The sequence below is a fragment of the Cebus imitator genome, unplaced genomic scaffold (assembly GCF_001604975.1).
Source record: "Cebus imitator isolate Cc_AM_T3 unplaced genomic scaffold, Cebus_imitator-1.0 Scaffold91, whole genome shotgun sequence".
NCBI classification, from domain to species: Eukaryota; Metazoa; Chordata; class Mammalia; order Primates; family Cebidae; genus Cebus; species Cebus imitator.
The window spans coordinates 3,937,340-3,957,732 of record NW_016107406.1 but is presented as its reverse complement, the minus strand read 5'-3'; positions in this window follow the sequence as shown (position 1 = coordinate 3,957,732).

The following is a 20,393-nucleotide window of genomic DNA, read 5'->3' as shown; positions in this document are numbered from 1 at the left end:
TGAGCACCCACTTCAGACTCTGTCTCTGTGACTCCTCCATAGGCACTGAGCTTCAGATGCCAGTGCTTCCCATACCATGAGCCCACCATGAGCCAGGCTCAATGCCAAGAGAAATCCTCTCAGCCACAACTTCCCCATGTAAGAAAAAGAGATCAAAAAAGTATTAAAGCAGCCTTTAATACCGGATATCCTAATAACCCTCACTATAACTGTGGATACCCACCACAGCCTTGGCCACTGAGGGTCTTTGGATGCTTTGCTGATGCCAACTTCATCTGACAGAGCTGCATGAACATTATGCCACCGTACCTTCACTGGAGTGGAAACCACTGTACCCTACCCAGCCAGTACCCTCGTACCCACCCATTGGCAAAGTTCTCTCCCTACTAAAACCAGTCTGTAGTATCTGGAAGAGTTGACTGCTTCATCAAAGACACAGACATCAATGCAAGGCAACTAGCTATGAAAAACTAAGGAAACATGTCACCACCAATGAAACACAATAATTTTCCAGTAACCAATACCAAAGAAACAGAAATATACATACAAAGAATTCAAAGTAATTACTTTAGGACCAAGCTACAAGAAAACACTGATAGACAACTTCAAAAAAAAAATCAGGAAAACAATAAATAAAACTAGAAGTTCAATGGAGATTTTAAAAAATAATTAAAAAGAAACAAACAAATTCAGTAGCTAAAGAATACAATTAATAAAATAAAAAATAAATAGCACCAAGAGCAGGCTTGATTGAGCAGAAGAAAGAAAAGATAGCACATTTTCAAATGTCCATTCAGAGGATAAAAAAGAAAAAAGAACCAAAAGGAAATAGAAAGCCTGCACAATGTATGAGACACCATAGAGAGCTAACATTGCACTACAGGAATTTTAGAAAGAGAAGATACAGGGGAAAAAAGAGAAAGCTCATTTTAAAAAATAATGGATGAAAACTTCTCAAATCTGAAGAAAGATATTAACATCTAGGTATATGAAGCTCAAAGGTCTCCAATAAGGTTCAACCCAAAGAAGACTTCACCAAGACATATTACAACAAATTGTCAAACATCAAACACAAAGGGAGAATCTTGAAAACAGCAAGAGAAAAGAAACTCCTCACATATAAAGGATCCTCCATAAGATGACTAGCAGACTTCTTAGCAGAAAGTTTGCAGGCCAGGAAAAAATTGAATATTTTCAAAGCCCTAAAAGAAAAAAAAAATTCTGCCAACCAAGAGTACTTTACCTGGCAAAACTATCCTACAGGAATGAAGGAGAAATAAGACTTTTTCAGACAAGCAACAACTAAAGGAGTTCATCACCACTAGACCTGCTTTACAAGAAATACTAAGGAAAATTTTCAAGCTGAAACAAAAAGATGCTAATTAGTAGCATATGTTTATGAAATATATATAATAGATTTCATAAAAACATATAAAAGTATTAGATTAACTGGTAAAAGTAAACATACAGTAAAATTTAGAATACCCAGATACTGTAATAGTGGTATGTAAATCATTTGTGTCTCTAATATAAAGGTTAAAAGCAAAACTATTGAAAATGATTATACTGACAATAATTTTCTATTTGACAGATTATGTAAAAAGAGTAAATTGTGACATCAAAAAAATAAAATGTGGGGAAGGTGAGTAGAAGTGTAGACTTCTATCAGTCAAAGTTGAGTTATTATCAGCTTAAAATACACTGCTCTAACTATAAGGTATTATTTGTAAGTCTCAAAGTTACCACAAAGCAAAATATAGTAGATACACAAAAGAGAAAAATAGAAAGAAATAAAAGTATACCAGTAGAGGGAATCAAAGCATACCAGTGCAGCAAATTACAACACAATACAATAAGAGAAGATGGAAGGAACAAAAGATCTATAAAACTGCCACAAAACAGTTTTTAATGGTAAGAGTAAGTTATTACCTAACAATAGTTACTTTTAAAGTAAGTGAATTAAATTATCCAATCAAAAGACATAGAATGGCTGAATGGATTATATATATATATATATATATATATATATATATATATATATATACACTGCCTACAAGACTCACTTCAGCTTTAAGAACATACTTACACTGAAAGTGAAGGAATGAAAAATGATATTTTATGCAAAGAAAACCAAAAGAGAGCAGAGATAGCTATGCTTATACAAAATAGACTAATTCAAAAACTAAAAAGAAACAACGAAGGTCATTGTATAGTGATAAAGGAATCAATTCATTAAAAGGACATGACAATTGTAAATACGTATGCACTCAACATTGCAGCACCTAACTAGCTGAAGCAAATATTAATAGATATGAAGGGAGAGACAGGCAGCAATACAATAATTGTAGGGAAGTTCAGTATCCCATGCTCAACATCAATGAATCATCTGGACAAAAAATCAATAAGGAAACAGAGGATGTGAACAACACTATAGATAAAATGGACTAAAAAGACATATACAAAGCATTCCATCCAACAGCAGCAAAATACACATTTTTCTAAAGTGCACACGGAACATTCTCCAGGATAGATTATTTGTTAGGCCACAAAACAAGTGTGAACACACTTTAGATTGAAACCATATCAAGTATCCTTTCTGACCACAATGATATGAAACTAGAAATCATTAAAGGGGGAAACCTGGGAAATTCACCGATATGTGGATATTAAACAACATACTCCTGAACAACCAATGGGTCAAAGAAGAAATTAAAAGGGAAACTTAAAAGTATCACGAGACAAATAAAAATGGAGACACAACATACTAAAACTTATGGGATCCAGCAAAACAGTTATCCAGGCTTTTGTCCTAAAGAGGACTTTAAAAAAAAAAAGAGATACCAGGTTTCACTATGTTCTCCAGGCTGTACTTGAACTCCTGGGCTCAAGTAATCCTCCTGTCTCAGTCTCCTGATAGCTGGGGCTACAGGCATATACCACCATCCCCCCAGTAAAAACAGTTCTACAAAGGAAATTTATAGTGAAAACACTCCCATTAAAAAGAGCAAAGATCTCAAACAACCTAATAATGTTATGCTCAATGAACTAAAAAAAGAACTAAGCCCAAAATTAGTAGAAAGTATAATAACAAAGATCAGAGCCAAAATAAATAAAATAGTAAAAAACAATAGAAAAGATCAAAGAAACTGAGAGTTTTTAAGATAAACAAAACTGACAAATCTTTAGCAAGACTAAGAAAATATAGAGAAGACTCAAAATCAGAAATGAAAGAAGTAGCATTATAACTGATAGCACAGAAGCACAGAGGATCATAAGAGACTACTACGAACGCTTATATGTCAACAAATTGGATATCCTAGAAAAAAACAGATCAACTCCTAGAAATATACAAACTACCAAGACTGAATCATGGAGAAGCAGAAAATCTAAACAGAACAAAAATGAGTAGTAACTGAATTAGTATTCAAAAATTTTCCATTAAAGAAAATCTCATTCTAATGTTTTATAGCACTGTAGGATGATGATAGTTAATAATAATATGTTTCAAATATTTGGCTAGAGGATATTGAATATTGGAGGATATTTAGCAAAGAAATGATAAATATTTTAGATGATGGATATACTAACTACCCCAATCTGATCACTATACATTGTATGTATTGCAATATCACCATGTACCCTCCAAAATATGTACAATTTTGTGTCAATAAATTTTTTTAATTTTTAAAAAAGAAAGAAAAGCCCAGGACCTGATGGCTTCACTGATAAATTCTACTAAACATTTAAAGAATTAATATCAACCCTCTCTAACTCCATCAAAAAACAGAAGAGGAGGGAATACTTCCAAACTCATATTGGAGGCCAGATTAATACCAAATCCAGATATAGACACTAAAAATAAAATTATTATTATTATTTCCAAAAATTTGCATCTATTTTCCAAATATCCCTTAGGAAAATCGATGCAAAAATTCTCAACAAAATACTAGCAAACTGAATTTAACACCACACTAAAAGAATTATTCACCATTACCAGGCGAGATGAAAGAATGATTCTATATATGCCAGTCAAAATATGTGATACTACATAACAGAACGAAGGGTGAAAATGATACAATCACCTCAATAGATGCAGAAAAAGCACTTGACAAAATTCAACATCCTTTCATGATAAAAATTTTCAACAAACTAGTTACAAAAGTAATGTACTTCAATATAGTAAAAGTCATATATGACAAACCCAGAGCTAACCTCATATTTAATAAAAAGTTGGAAATTTTTTCTCTAAGATCAGGGATCTTGCCATTTCTACTCAATACAGTACTAGAACTCCTAGCCAGAGCAATTAGGCAAGAAAAAGAAATAAAAGACACCCAAATTGGAAAGGAAAAAGGGGAAAAAAAAACTATCTCTGTTTGCACATGACACGATCTTTAAAAATTATTTTTTAAATTATTTATTTATTTTAAAGATTCTCTAAAATAAATTAATTCAGTACACTTGCAAAATACAAAATCAACATACAAAAACCAGTTGCTTTTCAATACACTAACAACAAACAATCGAAAAAAGAAATTAAGGGAATAGTCTCACTTATAATAGCATCAAAAAATAAAATACCTGGGAAAAAACTTAAGCACATGAAATATCTGTACATAAAAACTATAAAGGAAAACACTGAGGAAAGAAATTGAAGAAGGCACTAAGAAATGCAAAGGTATATGTTTGTAGATTGGAAAAATCAATATTGCCAAAATGTCCTTACTACCCAAAGCAATCTACAGATCAAAACTTCCACAGCATTTTGCAAAGAAATAGAAAACCAATCCAGAAGTTCATATGGAATGAACAAAAGACCCTGCATAGCTAAAGCAATTTTGAGCAGGAAGAGCAAAGCTGGAGGCATCACATTTCCTCATTTCAAATTATATTACAAATCTATAATAATCAAAACAGGATGCTACTAACATAAAAGCAAACACATAGACCAATGGGACAGAATAGAAAGCCCAGAAATAAGCCCATTCATACCTGGTGTTCTAATCTTTGACAAAGTTACCATGAATACACAACAGGGAAAAGATAGTCTCTTCAATAAATAGTGTTGGGAAAACTGAATATTCACATGCCAAAAAAAAAGTGAAATAGGGTCCTATCTTATACTATACAAAAAAACCAACTCAAAATGAATTAAAGATTTAAATATAATACCTAAAACTATAAAACTTCTTGAAGAAAACAAAAGGGAAAAGTTTCATGATATTGGTCTTGGCAATGATATTTTTGGATATGACACCAAAAGTACAAACAACAAAAGCAAAATGAACAAATGAGACTACATCAAACTACAACATTTCTGCACAGCAAAGGAAACCATCAACCAAATGAGAAGCAGCCCATGAAATATTTGCCAACCATATATCCAATAAGGGCTTAATATCCAAAATATATAAGGAACTCACAACTCAAGAGCAAAAACAAGTAAATAAACCAATTTTTTAAAGGGAAATGGACATTTTTTAAAGAAGACATACAAATGGCCAACAAGTATATGAAAAATGTTCGACATTACTGCTCACCAGGGAAATGCAAGTTAAAACTATATCACCTCACACCCATTAAAATAGCTATTATCAAAGAAGCGATATATGCACTACCATGTTTATTGCAGCGCTATTCATAAAAGCCAAGATTTGGAAGCAACCTAACTGTCCATCAACAGGAGAATGAATAAAGAAAATATGGTACATAAACACAGTGGAGTACCATTCAGACATGAAAAGAATGAGATCCTATCCTTTGCAACAATATGGTTGAAACTGAAGGTCATTATGCTCAGTGAAATAAGCTAGGTACGGGAAGACAAACATCACATGATCTCACTTATTAGGATCTAAAAATTGAAACAATTGAAGTCACTCATGAAGATAGGAAATAGAAGGATGGTTACTAGAGGCTGAGAAGGGTAGTGGGGACTGGGAAAAAGACAGGGGTGGTTAAAGGGTACAAAAGAATAGGAAGAATGAATAAGACCTAGAATTTGATGGCACAAGATGGTGACCATTATCAATAATAATTTAAATAACTGAAAATATATATAGTTTGTATCCCCTTTGTGTTATAAACAATCCAATTACACCTTTTAGTTACATAATAGATTTTACATTGAATTGGTGCTGAATCTTCTGGATAAGTTACATAACTAAAAGTGTAACTGGATTGTTTGTAACACAAAGGGGATACGAAATCTACAACTTGGTAAATACTTGAGGGGATGGAGGCCCCATTTTTCATAATATAATTATTAGGCATGGCATGCCTATATCAAAACATCTCATATACCTCATAAATGTACATACCTACTATGTATCTACAAAAATGAAAAACAAAAAAAATTAATAAAAATAATAAAAAAAGAATAGCTATTATCAAAAAGTCAAAAGATAACAAGTATTGGTGACAATATAGAGAAAAGAGGACCCCTGTCCACTGCTGGTGGGAACGTAAATTGGTGCAGCCATTACGGAAAACAGTAAGGAGGCTCCTCAAAAAGTTAAAAGTATGACTATCACATAATCCATCAATTTCACTTCTGGATATGATATCCAAAGCAAATGAATAGTGTGTCAAAGAGATAACTGCACTCCCATATTTGCTGCAGCATTGTAAGATATGGAAACAACCTAATGGTTCATTGATAGATGAATGGATAAAGAAATTGATATATATATGATACATATATATACACATACATATACACATATATCATAAACAAAATACCATTCAACCTTTCAAAAGAAGTATATCTTGCTATTTGTGACAATATGTATAACCCTGGAGGACATTATGCTAAGTGAAATAAGCCAAACACAGAAAGACAAATATTGCATGATCTCACTTATATGTGGAATGTAAAAGAGTTGACACATAGAAGCAGAGAATAGAATGGTGGTTACCAAGGGTTTCAGGGTAAGGGAAATGTTGTCAAAGGACAGAAAGTTGCAGTTGTGGCTGGGCGCGGTGGCTCATGCCTGTAATCCCAGCACTTTGGGAGGCCGAGGAGGGTGGATCACGAGGTCAAAAGATCGAGACCATCCTGGTCAACATGGTGAAACCCCGTCTCTACTAAAAATACAAAAAAATTAGCTGGGCATGNCAGCTACTCAGGAGGCTGAGGCAGGAGAATTGCCTGAACCCAGGAGGCGGAGGTTGCAGTGAGCCGAGATCGCGCCATTGCACTCCAGCCTGGGTAACAAGAGTGAAACTCTGTCTCAAAAAAAAAAAAGAAAGTTGCAGTTGTAAGATGAGTAACTTCTGGATACCTAACGTACAGCATGGTGACTGCAGCTAACAATACTGTATTGAATGCTTGAAATTCCCTAAGGCAGTAGATCTTAAGTTTATGAACATGTCAACTAACTTCATTAGGAATATCATTTCACAGTATATATGTATATAAAACATTATTTATTGTACACCTTGAATATACACAGTTTTTATCTGTCAATTATACTTCAATAAAGCTTTTCTTAAAAAATAAAAAAATAAAAAAAAAACAGAATGATTCCTACAGTCTTGAAGCCACCCCAAGGTTTTCACCCTTTCCTCCCCCTGGCCTTCTCAAAGATACTATATAAAGTCCCAACTTACAAGTGATATGAGAACTCAATGATATCATAATAACATTTATGTATCACTTTACTTTTCCATATGTTTTATTAAACTAGGTGTATAATATATGAGTGAGGATACTTACAATTTACCATATGGAAACTAGTTCAGAGGCTCAAAAAGATTACCTTCAAAGTACAGGGCTAGCAAAGGCAGGACTCACATCCAGGTCTTCTGGCTCCAAGTCTGTGCCCTTTGCACTAAAGGGTGCTTTGCTTTCATCACAGAAACCTCAAATAATGTGTACTTAAGTGAGTGAAATATTATACCTATTTTAACATATATTCAGTGTTATGGGCATATGTCAAAGGTAAAATTTCCAGCTACCCCAGAATTTGACAAGTCAAAGCCAGGATCCTTAAATCAAGATAATACGATATTTTACATTTAACACAGAAAAAGCTTTCATTCATTTATTGGGACACAGATGCAGCACTGGTAGCATTTAAATGATAGTGCTGTGCCCTGACCCTATCCTTGTTTTTATTCATTTTAAAAATAAACATGACATTCCTGAAGATTTCTTACACGCCTTTTTACAACTAGTTATGAATTCAAATATGGTGGCAACCCTAAGATCCAGCTGTCGCTTCTCCAACTCACAAAAGTCTCCACAAACCTCCCAGAGTGCTAAATTACTACCTCAGTCTTCTTCATTTAACCTCAAACTGGGTCACTCTCTAATCAAGAAAAATTAATGACTAGCAACATATTTTTCTTTTCCTCTTAATTAGAGTAATTCCACCCTGGCAGTAACTCTCAGACTGAACTATGCTAATAACGAAGTTTTAATTCAGAAAAAAAGCAACAAGTAATCAAAAGTAACTAGCCATCCCATTTTTGGTTGACTGCTAGTCATGAGTTCAGGACAGCGTCCAATTTACCATGAGGCTAATGAGGCGCCAGCTCCAGGGCCCCAAGAAATACATTCACGTGGTCATAGGTTTTTGTAAGTTTTTCAACAGAAAGACACTTTACCCACAATTGGTTATGACTCACCTCTCTTGCCATTCTAACTTTTCCTCCAGCCTACTTCCCCTCAGACTGCAGAGTACTGCAGTGGCTGCTGGCATTTTTGGAATCTAGATAAGGGTTCATCTTTAGTTTGAGTTTGGAGGTCTATGTGTATGCAATCTGTAGTCACTTTTGTGTGTAGGTAAGCTAGTGCTGGCTGTCCTGGTACAGAAATGGTTTTCATGAATACACCTACTACTCACTGGGACCACTCACCCATGTCGAAAAGCTGGGGACAGAGGGCGGAAGTCACTCTGCATTAGACTGCACATATTGGGCAAAGGGCTTAACCTCTTGGAGCCTTAATTGTCTACCTTTAAAATGAGGATAATATCAGCACGTATCTCAAAGGTTGTGAGTAATTAAAATAGATTATTATTATTACTATTATTAAGACTAACATAACTTACTCTGTATTAAGCACAGTGTTACTTGCTTAACATACACGATCTCAATCTCAGGTTTAGAGAAATTAAAATTTATCAAAGGTCACACAGCTTATAAACTGGGGAGCCAAAAGATAAATATGGGCATCTTTTAACCCACAATGCTACTTGTGGGCTCTATCTAGACACTCAGCATCATCATTAAACTAGGTCAAGCCAAGGCCAAATGCTCCCTAGAGATTGATTGCAATCAAGGTCAGGCTGGGAGCCATGTAGGACAGACAGAAGGTCTAGGCTGTAGTCCAAGGATAAGGATAGGAATCACAAGCTACAGGGAAACACTAGCAAAAACAACCTACCTGTGTGTCATTGCTAGGCATGTTACCTATGTGTAATTGACATCATTTTATGTTTATTAAACCAGCAAAAGAAGTTTGAAAATAAAATAATAACATTCAATGCTGGCAATATTTTGCAAGCCTGCTACACTCATTTATTCATGTCAGGTATATAAATTGCTACACTCTGCTGGAAAGCAATTTAACAATATATATCAGGATCCATGAAGATACTCATACCCTTTGACACATTAATCCCACTGTTGGAAATGTATCCTAAAGAAATCTTTGAAAAAAAAAAAAAAAAAAAAAAAAAAAAAAAAAAAAAAAAAAAAAAAAAAAAAAAAAAAAAAAAAAAAAAAAAAAAAAAAAACCTATTTATACAAAGATGCTCACTACAATGTTACTGGTGATACTGAAACTCTGAAAAACCCCACAGTAACCAAAAAGGAGAATTGATAGGTAAATGATGGCACATGACCTTGATGGATAATAGGGGTTTACTGAAATGATTCATGGGAGTCTATGTGAGAACATGAACAAGCACATCATATTATGTGAAAAAGAACTCAATGGCAATTAAATTATTTCTGTAACTATGGATCCGTGTGGATGATGGCAGGAAACAAAACCAAACAACTGTCCTAGGGAGAGGAATTGTGGGAGCTCTTGTTCTCCTTATACCTTATAATGTTCTTATCGTGATGATTAATCAATGTTGTGGTGCTGCAGTTTGAATGTGTTCTCCAAAGCTCACTTTGAGATGTAATGGCCATTGTGACAGTATTAAAAGACAGGACCTTTAAAAGGTGATTAGGTCATGAAAGCTCCACCTTCACGAAAGGATTAATGCCATTTTTGTGGGAATGGGTTAGTTATCTCAGAAGTGGGGTCCTCACAAAAAGAACAAGTTTTGCCTGATTTCCCTTCTTGATCTCACATGTTCACCACGTAACGTCTTCCTCCAGGTTATGATGCAGCAAGAAGGCCCTTGCAAGATGCAGTCCCTCATTCTTGGACTTCCCAGCCTCCAGAACCTTGAGCTAAATAAGCTTCTCTTGTTTATAAATTACCCAGTCTCATGTATTCGGTTATAGCAGCAAAAAACTAAGAACAAGTTTTGCCTGATTTCCCTTCTTGATCTCACATGTTCACCACGTAACGTCTTCCTCCAGGTTATGATGCAGCAAGAAGGCCCTTGCAAGATGCAGTCCCTCATTCTTGGACTTCCCAGCCTCCAGAACCTTGAGCTAAATAAGCTTCTCTTGTTTATAAATTACCCAGTCTCATGTATTTGGTTATAGCAGCAAAAAACTAAGACATGGGGGAAAACAGAAAAACAACAAACAAAAGGCAGCATGGATGAGAGGAACCGTCCAATGGATAAATGGCAGGACTGGCCCCGGACTAGAGACAATCCCTGCAAAGAGCTCAACTTGGTCCACCAGCCAGACCAGGACTCTGGCCTTCTACTCTCCCAATCAGTGACACTTGTGGACAGAGCGGCACCCTCAGTTGCCCTGGGTTTGTTTCCTTCATTGTACTATTATGCTTCAAAGTTATATTGCCTTTATCAGTCAGTCTCACAGGGTTATTGAGAGGGTCCATTTAGATAATGTTGCACTTCACTTAAGAACATTTTTCTGATAGCAATCCAAAGATACTTTTGCAGAATCAATGGTACAGCTCAGTCCTTCCATTCCAGATTTTGGGGTAGAACAGGTTTAACGACTGGCAGCTAAGTCTCTACCTCTGAGTGTTCATATATAGTGGTCTGGCCACTTCATATACTGTTGCAAGCCACAGGCTTAAATCAATTTACTTATAATGGGAGATATCTTGTCTGCTCTTTCCTGCATGCCTTTCCTGGGACACTGGCCACCCACCCTCTTCAGAATCAAGAGAAGGACAAATTCCTCAATTCTCCTTTTTAAACTACTACAAAAAAGGAGAAAATGTCATCCTCCTGCCCAGCTACCCCTAATTGGCACCATAGGGGGAGCAGGAACCACCTAGAGCCAACTCTGAGCCACCCAGGAACACCATCACTGTGAGCTGACCCTCCAAACCCAGAGCCTCATCTCTTCTTGGTCTTGTTTCCTCTCTGGTCCACAAAGTTAGCAGTGGAATGAAGCCTTTGAGCAAAATGGCCTTCCCGAGCAGCTGCCTAGCAGACTCCAGTCACCTTCAAGGCTCAACTCAAGCATCCCCCTTACAGCACTCTTTCTCAGTCCTGACATTTGTGACCAGGTAAGTTTTTCCTGTAGGAGACTGTTCATGCATTGTAGGTTATTCAGCAGCATCCCTGGCCTCTAGATGCCAGTAACAAATTCCATCCCCCTACTTGAAATAACAAAAACGTCTCCAGACACTGCCAAATGTCCTTTAAAGGCCAAAATCCCTCCCCTCCATGCCTCTTCTCCACCACCCCAAATGGCAAAAGGATTTTCTCTTCTACCTTTTCATTCCTGTAGTATATATAACTAATACATAAATATCTCCCATATAGGGCTTGTCATTTCATTCTATGATTAATTCTCTACCTCTGTGTCTCTCAAGGCAGACGCTGTATCTTGAACAGCATTACACACCCAATGCATAGCACAGGGCGTGGCACACAGGAGGTGCTCAGCACATCCTGTGAAGTTAAACCATGACTTCATGCATCTCAAGAACTTTCAGTGACAAACAAACATGATCACAACCTAGGGTTATAACACTTCCTTCTCTCACAAATTAGGGTAGAAGGGAGAACTCAATGGTATGTTTATTTATTGGAGAGGAAAAAAACTAGATTTTATGCTAATAGAGATGTTCAAGAAAGTCTGGACTTGCGTTGGAAATTATTTTCAATAAATTTCTACTTTGAGATCTTGCTAAACCATACCCATGGGGACTAAACTGCCTAATTCCAAGAGAAAAAATGAGTAGGAATAATCCCAAAGCCTCTAGGCACTGATTTACAGTTGGCAAGACTCCCTAAATCTCATCTGACATTATTCACAATAAGATACCCTGTGAGTCCCTAGTGGATAGAGTGATAAGCAAAAACATGCTTATCCCAGGACATGAGGGATTGGGGTGAGCTATGGGTAAAAGGCCCCTGTAATCAAGACATGAGGCACAGAGTCCAGAACCAGATTCCAAGAAGATGGATGCTGAGTTGTGTCAAAAGCTCTTGAGAAGAAAAAGCATTACCCTCCAGCAAATTCTAAATAAATAACCTTGACATAGAACAACTGAATGAAATTGACCTTCTAATAGATAAAGAAGACTTTGAGGAATTTTCTTAATTTTAAATGAGCTTGGGGAGTTTGTAGGCACTATCTCTGTCCCACCATGGCTAGATTAATGAGCATGCAGGCACGCATGCGTGTGCATGTGAGCCACACCTCTTTTTCCTGGTGGTGGGTTGGCTTGCTGCACCTTCATATATCGGACTCAAGGAAATGGAACAGGTGGTTTTAGTGATACCAGAGCTAGCAATGGGGTTAGAGAGCCCTGCTTTCTCAGAATTCTCCACATGAGGCCTACACCCCCTGCCACCAAGCTCTGGGGTGGCAGAATGACACCACGGGGAGCCCCTCCAGCTCCAGTGTCCTGCAGACACCTGATAGGCCCAAAGCTTCTTGGCTCCTTTCTCCTATAGAATCACAGTCAGCCTACATTGAAAAAAAGCAGGCATTAGGGACCTTTGCTATACTTCAAGAACTCCCAAGAGAGTACTCCCAAGTTCGACCTGCACGTAAAGGTGAGAGTAAGTGCCCTCAGCTGCCAAATAAACATCTTCCCCCAGTCCACAGGGCCTGGAAATGTCTTCAGATGAGACACAGCCTTTCATCCCCCAATGAGAGCCAAGACTCAAGTGGTCAATCCACGAAGGAGATGTAATAAACCGCCCTCAAAACACTCACTGTGAAGCGTAAACCAGTCCTCATTGAGATTATCTTCCCCTTCCCCCAGTGCTGCCTTTTCTCAAAGACAGAATCTTCTTATCTTTCAGGCTGGAGGTTAAATGCCACTGGCTCAGAGAGGTCTGTGAATCTTGATCATAGCTCCTTGTTCACGTCCTTCATACCCCTCTGTGCTGGGCCACACTCTGGGTATAAGTACCTACTCCCCCTTCAATTCTAAACTCCTTGAGAAAAGAGATCACATTTATCTTGCTCACCCATCCTACACTTATGCCCAGCATGATGCCTGGGGCATAATAGGTTCTTCATAAATGTTGTTAAATTCATGAAAAACCAATAACATTTATTCTCCCAAGAAGATGCTGATCAATGGGTAGAAGGAGATAGAACTGTGTGGTATACCTACGCCAGACCTATGTGGCACAGTCCTTCCAGCTTCTTGCTACCACAGGTAAATGACTGGATGTGCTAACAGACCAAACATCATTAGGTAATCACAATGCTACCAGGCACATGTGCTTTCTATTATCGCAAGTGAACAGCCTATGGCTAATGCAAAAATACATGACTCTTCACATAGCATGGGCTTATACCCAGAGCCATAATAATAAATCCCAGGTAACATGGTTTGCTTAAAAAAGTTGTTGCAAGGCTAGAGTTTCAGAGAGATGTGGATGGAAGCCCAGGAATCTGGGAAAGCCCAGCTTCAGAGTTTCTGCCAGCTGTGGCATCTCCATGTGGATAGGCTGATAACCCTTGTCACCATCTGAGTACCTCTCTCATGGTAAAATCCAACCTGATGTCAGCCCGTCTCTTTTACTCTATCCTACAAGCTCAAGACTGTAAAGTATAATTTGTACAAGGAATATCTAAATGTTCTTTTTTTATTTTTTATTTTTTTGAGACAGAGTCTCACTCTGTCACCCAGGCTAGAGTGCAATGGTGCAATCTTGGTTCACTACAACCTCTACCTCCCAAGTTCAAGGGATTCTCCTGCCTCAGCCTCCCAATTAGCGGGACAACAGGCCCACACCACCACGCCCGGCTAATTTTTGTATTTTTAGTAGAGAAGGGGTTTTATCATGTTGGCCAGGCTGGTTTCAAACTCCTGACCTCAAGTGATCCACCCGCTTCAGCCTCCCAAAGTGCTGGGATTACAGGCATGAGCCCCGCACCCAGCCTAAGGGTCCATTCTCAAAGCCAGAGCTCTGTTAGACTGACCCAATGGGATGAGAAGAAGGGAAGAAAACATGAAAGATTAAAGGGACAAAAGGTATCAATTGATTCCTAAAAGGGTTAGAAAACAAACCCACTAAATTGGCTTGTTGCCTGTACCCCCATCTGCCCTGGGGAGCTAAAGAACTCAAAAAAAGGAATTTTGTGTTCACATACTACTTCCCTGCTCCATTCCCACATGCATGGATTAATATGCAGGAGGACTGGTCTTCTGAAACATGTGTAAAATCATAGTACAACCTGGAAATTGAAGAATAGGGGTCAATGAATCTATTTGAGACAACTTCTGAATCAGACTAATGACTGCCCGACAGAGGACATGTTAAATCAGTCAGCTATGAATAGGTTACCTAGTGTAGCAGCCAGTCAGAACATGGTAATAACCATGCCTCCGATGTGAGAACTCTTCCAAATAAATCTGTGGCCCCACAGAATATTAAAACTTAACAGGTTTCATTAATTTCCTAAAGTGTATTTGTACAAAACTGAATAAAAATTTTGTTTGGATAATAATCTCTTTGAATCCCTAAATCCAACTTGTAGTTGTCAGTCTCCAACAAATGAAGGAAGAAAGTGAAATTGCTCAACTTCAAACCCCAAATATTTTGGCAACTTTGAGCTAACTGAAGACTTCAGATGGGATTCTCTTTTGTCTTTCTCCAAGTTCCATTTCTGGACAGTAAATATGGCACCAATTCCATGTAGCACAATTCAGCAACATCTTGGCCAAGAATTTTTAAAAACAGTAACTCAGACTCTATTAAAGAACTTAGGGACTTTTTTTTTCCTTTACTTACTTTTTCTCTTTAATGTGTATGGCATTGCTATACACATTCCTCAAATGGCTTTAACCAACTGCAAATAATTGAAAGGCATATTAAATCATATTTAAAGAGCTGCTGTTCTTATTGACAATGCAAACAAGTGACCTCTAAATTTAACCCATTACATCTGAGCCTTCACAGTCCCAAATATTTGTGAAATACTGCAAAAAATATAAACAAGAAAACATGTAGGCAAAAACACGGGGAAACGAGTGTAGAAACCTTGAGGAGATTTGTTGAAAATTTATATTCTCTCTATCCAGACCCAACACAAAACACTTTGGCAAAGTAAAGTAACATTTTATTATGACCTGAGATTTTCATGCTAACCCCCCTCATGTTGAGTGCATCCTTTTCCTAAATTAATTCATCCTAAGTAAACTTCAATCAAAGCAGCATAAAGCTGACTCTCTCTACCCACCTAAAATTCTAAATCGAGGCTCAGATTTTAACTTATTGATGCAAAGGTTTACAGAAAGGCAACTTTAAGCACCTATTCAGCATAACAAATCCCCCGAAACTTAGTGGTTTAAAACAACTAGTAAGATCTTTTGCTCATGATCTTATGGATCATGAATTGGGGAAAGGATCAGCTCAAGACCTTTTATGCCATTGCAGTCAGAGGGTAGCTGGTGCTGCAGTCATCAGAAGGCCCAACTGGGCTGGATATCATGCATGCCTACGGCTGACAGTTGGTGCTGGCTGTTGGCTGGGAGCTCAGCTGGGGCCATTGTCTGTAGCAAGCACCTACATGTGGCCTCTGTATGTGGTTTCAATTTCTCACACCACGGCAACTGGGTTCTGAAATGAAGCATCCCAAGAGTAAATGTTTCAAGAAATAAACGCAGAAGGCATATAGCCTCTTCTTACCTAACCTCAGGAGTCATGTTTTTTACTTTCACTGCAATCTGATGGCTACAAGTGGGTCACTGAGGCCACTAATATTCAAAGGGAGAGGAACGTGTTCCATGTCTCCATTTGAGAAGCATCAAAGAATTTGTGGCAAGTCTTTAAATCTGCTACTGTGCTATCAGAAGTGATGGCACCAATGCTGAGGGCAGAGCGGGCCTGGGCTGCATCTTTCTTAGTCAATTCCACCCTTCCCCACACGTACTGTGTTACCTAACAATCTCCTGGCTATCTATGGGAACCAGACAACAGTTCATTTCTTCTACAATTCAATCATATGTATCCCTGATCCCCTCCCTGGACCCAGCTCAAGGAGGAGTGTTCCAGGTAGCACTACAGTATACAGTTGTGAAGACTGTACACTGCACAAAGGCAACCAGCCAAGTTGTGTGCCCTTGGCTGGTCTCACCCCTGGCTCAGAGCAGCATCCATACAGAGAGGCTGTTTTGCCTAATTTGTACCAAGGTACTACATAAGCTAGCAATCCAGGGTCCTCAGCTCACTCTCAGAGACTTCCGCCATCCATTGCCATCTACTTTCTAGTTTCTCATGTTCCTATAAAATTTACTGCTATGTGAATGATAAGAGGAAGGACAGGGAGCATGTAGTCACTGCATTGCAGTAGGTAGTGATGCCACTAGAATGTGCAAAGTTCTGCAGAGTACAGATGGGAAGATGCCCCTGACTGAGGAGGTATAAAAAAGGGGGAATTCTTGCAAAGTTGGCATATAAACAGGCAAAGAAAAGATGCAGAGTCTTTGAGTTAGAGAAGAGGGGGCTGGGAGGAGTCATTCCTGGCAAAGAGACTAAAAGTATACAGGGAAGATAGAAGTATATAATAGTATAGCAATGCCTTTGACTAGAGCACAGATAGGCCCAGAAAAGAGGGGGATTTGGTCAAGAAATATAAATGAGGCAGGACCCAAGCTTCTGTGGACAAAGGCTCTCTTCTGAGATATCATAGCACCTGCAGGTGTGCCACCCAGATGTCCTCAGATCTCACGTAGGTTCTGTGTGCTCCTCCCCAGCTTCCATGTGATTTGGTTGGCTGCCCCTGTGGGTAACAGCCCTTGGGTTCCTAGCACCATTTTGGTCACATATTTGGAGACCCAGAAGCACCTGGGAGCTTACAGGGGGTTGCCCATAGCCAACACCTGATTGGTGAAGGAAATGAAAGCCCAGCACCCTCACTTTAGTTGGTGCAAACTCTGTCGGTGATTTATGCTCCAGATCACTTCACAGATGAGGCTGAGCCTGGAAGATCACCTGGAATCTCACCCTGCTTAGCTTCCTGCTCGCTCTCCCTTGTCCTGCTTCCCACTCCCTTTGTTATCTCCCCTGAGAGCACACCCTTCATTATCACTGCACACAAACCCTCATCTCAGGACTAGGAGTAGGACCCGAACCATGAGGAATGTGCCCATGTTCATTTCTGGTTTGACTTTAGCCTAATAAGGCATAAGTAACCTGAAACCAAATCAGCATAAGACTGACTCTACTAACCCTCCATCTTAGTCCATTGGGGCTGCTACAATAAAATTGCTGAGACTGGGTAATTCATAAATAACAGAAATTTATTTCTGATAGTTCTGGAGGCTGGAAAGCTCAAGATCAAGCACCCGCAGATTCAGTGTTTGGAGAGGAATCTGATTGAAAATTGGTGCTTCGTTGCTGTGTTCTCACATGGCAAAAGGCGGAAGGCAGCTCCCTTCAACATCTTTTATAAAGGCACTAATTCCATATAGGATAGCAGAACCCTTGTGACATAATCACTTCCCAAGAGCCCCACCCCTTAACTGTATCACATTGGGTATTAGGTTCCAACATGTGGATTTTGGAAGGACATCAACATTCAGACCATAGCACCCTTCTACCTCCACCCAGCTCCACAAACCCCTCCCCCTAAAAAGAAACAAGATTTACCTTACTGAAGCAAGAATATCCAGAAACATTTGCACCTATATCACCAAGGCACATTAAAAGAACTAGAATACTTTTACAAGGATGGCATTCTCTTCATTCCAGAACTCCACAGAACCTTAAAAGCCACAGAGAAAACATACCAGTTACCATGCTTTGCCTTAAGCAGGTGTAATATTCAAATGCTAAACAACAGCATGGCATAGGCACTAAAATTAGATTAGATGACAGCTGTAAACAATCCGTATCTTGTGGTTCTCTAATTGTTCTTGGCCAAAGAAGATGCCCATTTATAACCTGCGGTTTCCCAGGGCTCAAAGACAACATCTTAAACTTCTTTGTCACTTCCCAAGTGCCAAGTTAAAATAATATCCCAGATCTGTCATTTACTATCTGGGTGCCCCCAGGCAAGTTACTTAATCTTCTAAGCCTTTGTTGATTCTTCTGTAAAGTAGAAGAATAATACCACCCTTCATAGGACTGTTATGTGGACAAAATGAGATAATTCTTGTAAGCATGATAGGGGTAAGCTAAAGGGATACAAAAATAAACCCTGGGATCGATCCAATATGGCTGTTTAGGAAGAGCTCAGGATTGCAACTCCCAGTGAAAGCGCAGAGGGTGAGTGGACGCTGCATTTTTATTGCCCACAGACTAGGAAATTCCCAGGCGGAGGAGCTCCACAGGTCACCAGCGCGGCTGTTTCCGCCAGCGCGGTTGTGCCTGCCGGGGTGCCGCTGCTTTGCCCCGCATGGCTGCTTTGTCCGCGCCCCGGAGCAGCTGTTCTCCGTACAAAATACAACAGTCCGGGTGCCCTTTTAGCTGGCGATTAGAGCCATGGGAAGTCGCCCATTCGCCTGTTTAAAAAGGGGACTGAGCAGGGAGCCAGGACAGTAGATTCCAGGGCAAAAACAGCGCCAGGAATCTCAGTGCCACTGTTTCAGTCAGCACAGTGAGTTGTCGCATGGGAAAAAACACACACCGTGTCGCCTCTTCAACAGGCAACTGGAACACCAACTTAAAAAAAAAAAAAAAAAAAGGCTCTGAGGCAGGGAGGCAGGCAACCAGGCTCGGCTGGTCCCACCCTCACAAAAGAACAGCAATCAGAAACTCTCTGCATTGAGAGCTTCACAGCAAGCGCAGCTGAACCCGGGAAGGGCCAGCTCTGTGGGGGAGGGGCGTCCACCATTACCGAGGCAGCCCGCCACTACGGAGGTAGTCAGCCAATGCTAAGGCAGCCTGCCGTTGCCAAGGCAACCTGCCATTGCTGAGGCAGCCCGCCGTTGCCAAGGCAACCCACCACTACAGAGAGACTCAGCCTTAAAAGAGGCGGGCCACCATTGCCAAGGCCGTTCTAACTACACCCATATAAACAGGACTGCAGGGAAGTTCACTCGGCAGCTGGGAGGAGCCCACAGCAGCTCAGCAAAGCCATACAGGCAGACAGTGACTAGGCTGCCTCCTTGCTGGGCAGGGCAGCTCTGAAGGACAAAAAAAAAAGAGAAGGCAGCAGCATAACCGAAACTCATAAAGCCCTAAATCCCTGGGACAGAGCACCTGGGAACAAAAAGTGGTTTATGAGTTCTGCTGCAGCAGACCTAAACGTACCTGCCCAGCAGCTCCAAATGAACAACGGAGCTCACAGCTCAGCATTTGAGCTCCTATAAAGAAGAGACTATCTCCTCAAGCAGCTCCCTGACCCCTATATATCCAAAGAGCCACCTCATAAAGGAGAGATCAGATTGACACTTGGTGGGTATCCTTCTGGGACAAAGATACCAGAAGAAAACTGGTAACAACCCTTACTGTTCAGCACCTGCTGCAGGTGAACCCCAGGCAAGCAAGGCCTGGAGTGGACCTCAGCAGACCTACAGCAGAGGGGCCAGACTGTCAGAAGGAAAACCAAGAAACAGAAATAACCTCATCATGAACAAACAGAACGTCCACTCAGAGACCCAATCTGAAAGCCAGCAACTACAAAGTTGACAGGTGGATAAATCCAAAAAGATGGGAAGAAACCAGTGCAAAAAGGATGAAAACACCAGACACCAGAACACCTCTCCCCCTAAAAGGGATCACAACTCCTCACCAGCAAGGGAACAAGGTTGGATGGAGAACGAGTGTGATGAAATGACAGAATCAGACTTCAGAAGGTGGGTAATAAGAAACTTCTGTGAACTTAAAGAACATGTTCTAACCTAATGCAAAGAAACTAAGAAC